Source organism: Pleurodeles waltl, chromosome 4_2 (genome assembly GCF_031143425.1).
Source record: "Pleurodeles waltl isolate 20211129_DDA chromosome 4_2, aPleWal1.hap1.20221129, whole genome shotgun sequence".
Lineage (NCBI taxonomy): Eukaryota > Metazoa > Chordata > Amphibia > Caudata > Salamandridae > Pleurodeles > Pleurodeles waltl.
Window position 1 is genome coordinate 255,833,559 of NC_090443.1, and position 9,324 is coordinate 255,842,882.

At 43.1% G+C, this 9,324-nt stretch overlaps 1 long non-coding RNA gene across 1 annotated transcript; it reads right to left on the reverse strand.

The window, feature by feature from the left end:
* Nucleotides 1–1,311: 1,311 nt before the first annotated feature.
* LOC138294118 (uncharacterized) lies at nucleotides 1,312–5,474 on the reverse strand. Its single transcript, XR_011203201.1, has 3 exons — nucleotides 5,375–5,474; nucleotides 5,029–5,113; nucleotides 1,312–4,372 (listed from the first exon to the last, which is right to left on the reverse strand). It is a non-coding gene; the product is annotated as an uncharacterized lncRNA (long non-coding RNA).
* Nucleotides 5,475–9,324: the final 3,850 nt, after the last annotated feature.

The window sequence follows — 9,324 nt, forward strand, 5'->3', positions numbered from 1 at the left end:
ACTCCTAAACTCCATCTCCTGTGCTCATTTCAGAAATACATAGTTTCCTTGAAACTCACTTTTTCACTTTGCCTATTTCGCAATAAGAATTGGTCTATTCTTGGTTCTCAATCAAAAACCCTTGTACGGTGCAGCTCAGTTGTTGGCTCTGGGTACCTTGGGTTCTTGGACTGCCTACAAAGCCTATATATACCCACAACCAGAAGACTCTAGCATACTTAATGGTGTCTCGTGTTTGTAAATCAGCCACCATGATCAAACATTTATAGGTGAGAATACAGTCAGAACCCCTCATTTTTCCTACCTATTTTCAATATTTCTTCATTTCTACAGTTATTTTCTTTGGGAAAACCTTGAGGGATCCACACATATGACCTTTTGCTAAATTCAGAAATGTGTCTACCTTACAGAAATCTATAGCTTTTCTTGATCACCCATGGGTTTCACAGTGGTTCCACCTTAAATTGGAAGTAGGTTGAAAGCACAAAAATAAGAAAAATAGGCTACCTCCTAGAAAAATACAAAAACTGTGGTACAGAATTATGTTTTTTGAATCAGCTCTGCATGTTCCTGAAAGCAAACGCTGGAAAGATGGGGACTTTAGTACAGCAAACCGTTTGTGGATGATATTTTTAGGAAAGAAAATCTGGAGCCCTATTTTTCACAAAAAACTCAAAATGTTGTTTTCTTTGGCTAGTTTCGTGGTCCCCTCCAGGGATCCAACAGACCCTGGTTACCTTTAGAATTAGATGTTACCTTTAGATGTTGGGAGAAAATAATGCATTTTGGTGTGAATACCTTATGTGGAAAAATAGTTATGGTGCCCTAAGCACGAACTACCCCAAATAGCTAAAAAAGCTCAGCACTGAGGGGAAAAGGCCCAGTAGCTAAGGGGTTACTACTACTACCACTACTACTCATAATAATAATATTAATACTAATAATAATACATATTATTATTATTATTAGTAGTAGTAGTATTATTATTAGTAGGAGCAGTAGTAGTTGTATTTCCTCATTTAACATAAAAGATGCATATTGAAAACTAGATATTAAAAGTCAAAATGCAAATTATTATGTAATATGTAGGAAATTGTGTTATTAGTTGTGGTGAATTGTAGGCCTATGAAAATAATAGGTCTGCAATTTTCCCTTACCCAGAACCAAGCACCCCAATTGCCTCACTCGGGGTAACGCAGCAGAGCAGACCAAGGACTACTTAAATCAGATCATGTGGGCTAGTAATCACAATTCACAGGCACACAATATTAGCACTCGATATATGATTGTCCAGTCAAAGCTTTTTTCTTTAGAAAAAGAAAATTGCATTTATTATACACTCTACTAAATACTATGCACTCAACTAAAAATACATACATAAAGCGTATTGAAAATACCTTAGATAACAGTGAAATCACATTTGATCCCTCAAGTGTAATGACCCCAAAACTTTAGTGCCCCCACCTGTACCAGACAACACACCACAGTATATGGGGATACCACTTTAGATGAGACAGGCCTATTGACTTTATCAACGGTTTACCATATTACAAAAGCAACAAATTACTTTTTTTTTAAACTTATCATTTTTTACACAAGTGCAATTATCAATAACAACTATGGATAAAGAACATTATTATGTGAATAAAGCATATTGACCTTGATCAACAATCACTGTCAGCATTATTGTTTTAATAAAACGTTTTTAAATTAACGCAACATGTTTCTGTGATTCTTATATACTTTCAGACCATATAAAATGCAGTCATTAAAACATCCCCTAAAGGAAGCTCCTTTCAGGCCACAGATTGTGCTGTACTCCATATCTATTCTTTAGACACTTTGAAGCCACATACAATTCCGCTGTAGAACTACGCAGGGCATTATGCGAAAAGCAGTGAATATTTTAGTAGCAACTCTCGATCTGTACTGGGGAAAGCGACAAAGCTTTTCTTTTCATTTCCTTTTTTCTGTCTTTTAATCAGGATGTCTGTGCTCACTGAACACCTGATTGCTTCTGATGTTGGGTGACAGCCCATTCCTGGGTGCCCCAGCCAGTTTCCCACCCAGCCAGCACTCCTTGTTGCCAGAGTGAGAGCGACAGCTGTGTTCTCCTTGCCTGCTTATTGAGGGTAGGGTGTTGCTCTCTGGTGGCCACCCCTCTTCCGCCAAACACGGACATGGGGAGGGGATGGGAGGTAGATGAGCACACCATCACTGGAAGAGGATAGGGGTACGGCAGGGGCACCCTTGTCTCCTTCACTTCAGAGGTTTGGGAATTGGATCCTAGCTGCCTTTACGGGGTATATGGCTCAAGAGATGGGGTCACTGAGCCAATAAAGAGGCTGGGGAGGGTGCCAGATGCAGGCACTATCCCAGAAAAAAAAATCACTATAGTACCAACCTGGGGCCCTGACATACTCTGAGGGTAATTTTAGAAAAATCAGCAGAGCTCCATGCTTCACCAGAGGAGTCTAATGTCACCAACCTTAAAATGGCCATAACTCGAGACACGTTGGGCAAATATGGACAATCCTTGGCTTGGTTTACTCCTGGTTGTGAGCAGTAGCCACCAGAGGCACTTCCAGCAGGCCTCCTTGCCTATAAAGCAGTGCACCTTACATGGAACTGGTTGCACTGACTCCCTGCTCCAGCTCGCCTCCTGGTCTTTGTTTCTGGGTGAAGAAGTGGAGATCTTCCCCCTAACACTTTTTCATGGAATATAAGGGGCCAGCCTCACTGGGAGCTGAGAGCAGAGTCTTGAGTCATTTTTAGCACCAGGCAGCTTCTCTTTCCAGTTGTCCATGACTGTCACAGTCCCACGGTCCAGCAGAGAAGAGCACAAAACACCAACAACCCTTTCTCTCCCTTGTGCAAGTCTTTTTAAAGAGGGTGAAATGTTCTAGAAGCTGGCCAATCCTAGGGTACCATATCACCTCTCCACCACTGATCCAACACTCCTGCACAGCATCCTGGGACAGTTCAAGATAGCAACATCCAGGAATCACTGATAACATCTGCTCTTTAGGTCAAAGCTCTGCCCTTAGCTGACATCGCTGCCAGGGCATTTCCTACCAAACCTTCAAAGAGGAGCCCCCTCTTCAAGTTCAAGTTTTCTAGACTTCCCCTTCTGCTCCATGGGGCTTGGCTGTGCCCACCCCTGCTGCGGTGTGACAAATAATTAACAAAAGCAGATTTTCATTCCATTTCTTTCCTGTTCCTGAGATAGGGAAAACACTTTTTTAAATTACTCCTTTTGTGTGGGGTGGCCTATGTTCCTGCTACTGGTGCTGCTGGAAAGACATGTAATTAATTGGCCCAGTGGGTGGACAACAGGCCTGCACTCTGATCCTGAGCTGAGAGAGAGGAATATGACAATTCCAGATGACCCATGAATGGTACAGATACTAGTCTCACATGTGCAGCCCGCACACACCTGTGCACACATTTCTACCTGTAACCAACCAAGTGCCCCTTATTATAGCTGTATCACAACAGCCTTTATTTAAAAGACAGGAACTGCTGGCAAGCACCCGCAGTCCGTTTGCCATGAGAATTCCCTGGGTGAGACACAAGTAATAAGTCTCACCCACTGTAAAAAGTCCCAAACTATGTAATCCAAAAGGCAAAACAATCTGGGTGTACTAAATGGGCAGAACCCAACTACAACATAATGTTAAAAAACAATGCAGTATAAAGAATTTCATTGTAGTGGTAGGCTACATAAAGCCATTCATGGTAAAACACAAGTTGTAAAATACCACTATAAAATAAACTGTGACAAACACTAAACATGATTCTCTTTCTTCAGCCAGTCAAGGTTCTACTCCTCACCTTTATATTTCTTATATTAAATCTCCTACCGTTGGCACAAACTTATAGACTGATGTATCATTGTAAAAATGAATCAAAATTTCTATTCAGACTTTTCATGTTCATGTTGTGGTACACCATGCACCTTTTTCTTTGTTTCTCTTGGTCCAGAATTCTACAAATTTCCTCTCCCTGGAATGTGAAACTGATACACTGGTGGCAGCGGGTCAGCTATGAACACTGCACCTACCCCTATCACCTATGATCCTATAGATAGAATCCTAATTTTTCAAACAGAATATGTATATATAAATCATTCTCATTCCATATGTGCACTCATCATGGCACCTGCTGCCAAGGTGCCAGACTCAAAGGGATTACAAAATGTCAAATATTTTGATAGTGCACCAATAGTATTAATATATCAAAAAAGTCCAGACATCATGTAGCGTCACTTTAGTTCATTTTGTTGTCTTCATTTTATTCAACTTCACTCAAGGAATAGATCATATAAGCAACAGCCAACGCGTTTCATCCTAAACATAGGACTTCTTCAGGGCTGCAATACAATAAGAATAATATCCTCAATACCATCTAAAATGTATGAAATAGTAGAAAAAAATATATAGTCTCTTTACAACAATGTTAAAAATAGTGAATAAAACCCCCCTACCCGTGTAGCGCAACTAACACATAATCACTTAACAATAATATACAGGCAGAGAATAAGAGAAGAAAAAAGAAAAGAAAATGGCAGAAGACATGAACATTCAATACACAGCTGCAAAAAAAAAAACATATGTGCAGAATGCATCTATAATGGGGAGAGCAAAATTTACATCTTCCCCACATATCTAATTATAAATATGTCCATATCTGGATACAAAGAAGACAAATCCTACATAAACACTAACCATTCCAACAAACAAACAATTTATATACATACATTTAACAAAAACATATAAAAAAACCTTAAACACTGACTACATACCACCCTAAAAATAATAAATTAGCAAATTCATCAACAATCAAATATTCCATAAAGGTTGATATTAATTCCATACCTAGTTTAACCTGCATCCCAATCCTACTAACATAATATAAATTAATCCATAACATAAAATAAATAAATAAATATATATATATATATATATATATATATATATATATATATATATATATAACAAGTTCATCCATATTATGTAAACTTCATACCTCATATGTATAAGGTGTTCAAGCTTGTCATCTCTAATAAATATCGAGATAGAAGTGCTCCGATGTAAATCAAGAATAGGCCAACCTGTCACAAAATAATACAGAAACGAAAACTAATACCAAGTGGAAACAACGAAAAAAATTATTGCACAAACTGAATATGCTCACATGGCACACCACTAGTGTGTGCCATTAAAATATACACACTCACCCAGAGCAACAAATGCTCACAACCTTTCCTTACAAAATACTTCACAATAGTGACTACTGTCAATATCCCTTCAAACAAGATTTACCACAAAAATACCAAAGGGCCATACTTTTACAAGCGGCGGCTACCTCTCACCTGTACTGTTTTTCGTCCGTAGAGGAGCACGTCGAATTCCTCACACCGAAGCGGCAAGTGAATCCAAGCACGCCTCAGCACCCTAGATTTAACATAGTCGTTGCTTGCTGATTGGCTTAATGGCGCATATGTTGTCCTGGCAACCAGAATGCCTGTAAACATCGGCACACCGGCATGCTGAATGTGGCGGTCATTTTGTAGACTCTAATATGAACAAAGCAAGTGACAGTCTGTTGCGCACAGGGATACAAGAAAGGGTGGTATATTAGTCTCACATAAACGGAGAACAAGCATAAACCTATATTATATACTGACCAGCTGGGAATACAATGCCTAGCCAACATGAGCTAGTTTAAACCCAGATTATCGTTTCCTAATTAGTATAAAATATGCACATATTGCGCTGAGAAAATCATGCCCGTTTGGTGTATTTACAAGAGCAACAGTCGTTTTATTATTTATGTGAGGCAGAAAAAAAGGGGAAATCTAAAAACTAATCCACATGGCCTAGTTATACACAGGACCTAACTCATTGCTAGTGAGAATATGAATGGATTTCTCAAAACCACCAATATATTTGCAAACTCAGAAATCCAACCACAAAATAATACATCCAAACATAAATACACAACTATAACAAATATGGCAACTATTTGCAAACGCCAATAACCTATGTTGTATAACAGACCAAAGTATAAAATCTAACCAACAGAAAAGAAACACATTAAAGATAATGGAAAGGAAGGATACCCATCTAGAAGAATATAAAAGTGGCAATAAACCTTTACACATGAGTACCATGCCAATAGCTATAGGAAGCAGTGAAACTCATGATTGGTATTAAGACCCATATCCATGGCTCTGAGGTGGCAAATCCATGCTGCCTCTTTGCGCCGTAGGGTCAATTCTCTATCGCCGCCTCTTACGTTTGGTGGTACTAAGTCCACCCCATTGAACCAGACCCTGCAATCCTTAGGGTGTGTGTCCAACATATGGAGTGCCAGTGGGTACCTGACATCCTTGTTTTTTATGACTCGGATGTGTTCTGGTATCCGGAGTTTCAAGGGCCTGATCGTACTGCCCACATATATTTTGCCACAACTGCAACCAATAATGTAGACTCTTCGTGGAATGTGGTTTTAACCTACAATGATTGGTGGGGAGGAAACACTTAACCCCATCTGAATTTGAGTACATTTCCACATTTTCATAAACAAGGATGGTGGGGATGGGGTTGGAGCTAGCGCTATTGAGTAAGCAGGTCAGACCAGAAACTCCTTGCTATCCCTGTGGCCCCAGGCATCAGCCCCGGACTTCAACTGCTTCTGTGCCAGTCTCAGAGGCCTGGAGGTGCTCCAGCAGCTGTCAGAAGGTGAATCTGAGCCCGGCCTGCATACAGGCCCCTGGGGAAGCCAGCGCCCATGCTTTGGACACCATGCTCAAGATGGCTGCTAACTGGAATTCTAGGCCCCCCTTGGTGAAGTCGCGGGGGCCAGAACAGATCTCAGTCCAACTTGAGTGTGTGTCCTGGGAGAAGCAAGCACCTGCATTTTGAAGGCCACACCCAAGATGGTAGCCCTATAGTTCTGTATGGACTGCCAGCCTCACAAAGGCATTCAGCGTGGCTCTCCTTTAAAGTATTGGCTAACCCTGATGAGTTGGCAGAAGCCAGATCAGATAAGCCTGCCCAATGCTGGGCACCAGGGGAGTAGCGCTGCATCAGGAGTCAGTCTGGGATGAAGGGCCCCTCTGTCCTCCCATTTGCGGCAAGGGCATTTTGGCTGCAGAAATGAGATTTACTCCTGCAAGCTCTCAGGCAGTGTGGGGACAGTTTGCTGTATGTCAGTGGGGCCTCTGAGACTGACAAAGCATGCTCCCACACCACACTGGGCCCCAGGGGGGCTGGGCTCATTGAATGTCCCTGGCACAGATCTTTGGTGCACTGATGGGCTAACTGGGGCCTCCAAATTAATGACTGGATTGCCCTGAGATGGTACTTCTCCTGGACTTGGGGTACCTCAGTGACAGTGGGTGACCATATGCCGTGGCCATGAGGCTGGTGGTTTGACCCCCATGGTGCCCTGGGATTTATAACTGCATCACTCGCAATGGACACCTGTGGTGGTGGATGGGGACACCATACTTGCTACAGAACGCAGACACCACTGGAGTGGTCTGGGAGTGTCTTGGAGAGTGATTCAGGCAGTGCATTCCTGGACCTTGGTGGCGTGCATTTCAGTTGTTGGACTTACCAGTTTCCAGATTAATTTTGCCCACCTCCCGCTCGTCTTGTTGGATAATGGGCCACACAAGGTGCCACAAAGATGGAACCCCACTCGTGCCTTTCAAGAGAGGGCACTGGAGAGAGGGATCCTCCTACTGTGGATTCCAAGCATTTCTACACATTGGACTGTCTGTACAGGGCCCTGGCTTCACACCGTTACCCTGGGGCACCAACCAGACCGGTGGTTGCCTTCTCCTCCACTTCTGTGATAGAGATTTCCTCTCCGGCAGGCCTGTCGGCATGGTCGCTTTGTGGAAGAGAACGCAAGAGTGTCACTCTAGCCTGACTTTATCTTCCAGGTACAGACACGACATGCCTCCTTCCAGTCCTCCAGGTGCTGCCTTGGAGAACTAGGATTGTTGTATGCCTTGCTATTCCTGGTTTGCCTGAGAGTACAGGTGGAGGACAAAGCACAATTTGTTTTGTTGACCCTTATGCAGCATGGACTTGGTGGTGAGTTATGACACAGGATCCACACATCCAGATCCTCTGGAACCTCTCCTATTTATGCACTGAAGACGTGGGCCCATCCAAATACTGGGAACCCACCCAGATGACTAAGCAACAGGTGGCGGAGGAACACACAAGGGTAGTGGAGGTGATGTCCTCTATGCGCTCTGGTGGACTGGCCTGCACTGAGAGGTTCATTATTGGAGGGGCTTCACATCAAGCTCAGGAGACTGTTATTTCTAGATTTGGTAATGTCCTGCAGGAGGACACTCCAGGCTCAGTGGATGACATCGCTTGACCCTCTGGTGTATCCCATTTGCAGTGGTGTGGAGCTCAGGTTATAGTCTTCAGACTATTTGTTGAAACTGTATTTACTGTTGGTTTGGGGGTCCTGAGTGTGAGCTTGGGCTTGCTTATCCACAGCCTGTTTCAGAGCTTTATGGACTTTGCTGCCTTTTTGGTTTGGCTGGTTCTGGTCCCTCTCAATATTTTTGATATTGACTGGGTTGGCCACGGAGGTAAGGCTCTGTTTGTTAGACACGTTGCCTCTTTCTAAATGTTTGGACAGAATGTGTACAAGTTTCAGCCGGGGGTGGTTATGGGTGGGGCTTGGGCTTCAGGTAGGGGTTTTTCATTGTTTGTTTTTGCTGTGTGTGCTGTGTTATTTGCAGGTGTGGTTGTTGAGTGGCGGGATACCGGAGAGAGCAAGGGGATTACTCCAGTGATAGTGCTTGTCCCTTGGCTGCTAGTCTATGGCTGATCACCCCTAACAAGTAACCTGGAACGTACAGGGCTGGTGTCACCCTCTAAGTGCTATAATGTTCTGAAGTATTTGAGGCAGAGAGGGGCACGGATCACTTTTTTGCAGGAGACTAATTTAACAACTGCTGAGGGTAGGGTACTGAAGAGGCAGTGGAGGGGCCATCTATAGTATACAGTTTACTCTGCCTTTGCAAAGAGGGCTTTTAACTGGATTAAACCGGGGGTACCGCTTCAACTCCATGGATCAGTAGTAGACTCAGAGAGTAGGTTTGTGCTAGGGCCCTCTCAGGGGACATACGTAAGGTGTTCAGTTTCCTACGGGTGGATTTTTTGCACTCTGTGCTTTAGGGGATGGGGTTCAGAGTGCCCTTCGTCAGGTCAGCCAAACTCCTGTACTCCCAGCCACAGGCAATGGTCAGGACGAGCCAGGTGATTTCAAAGGCGTGTGTTATGG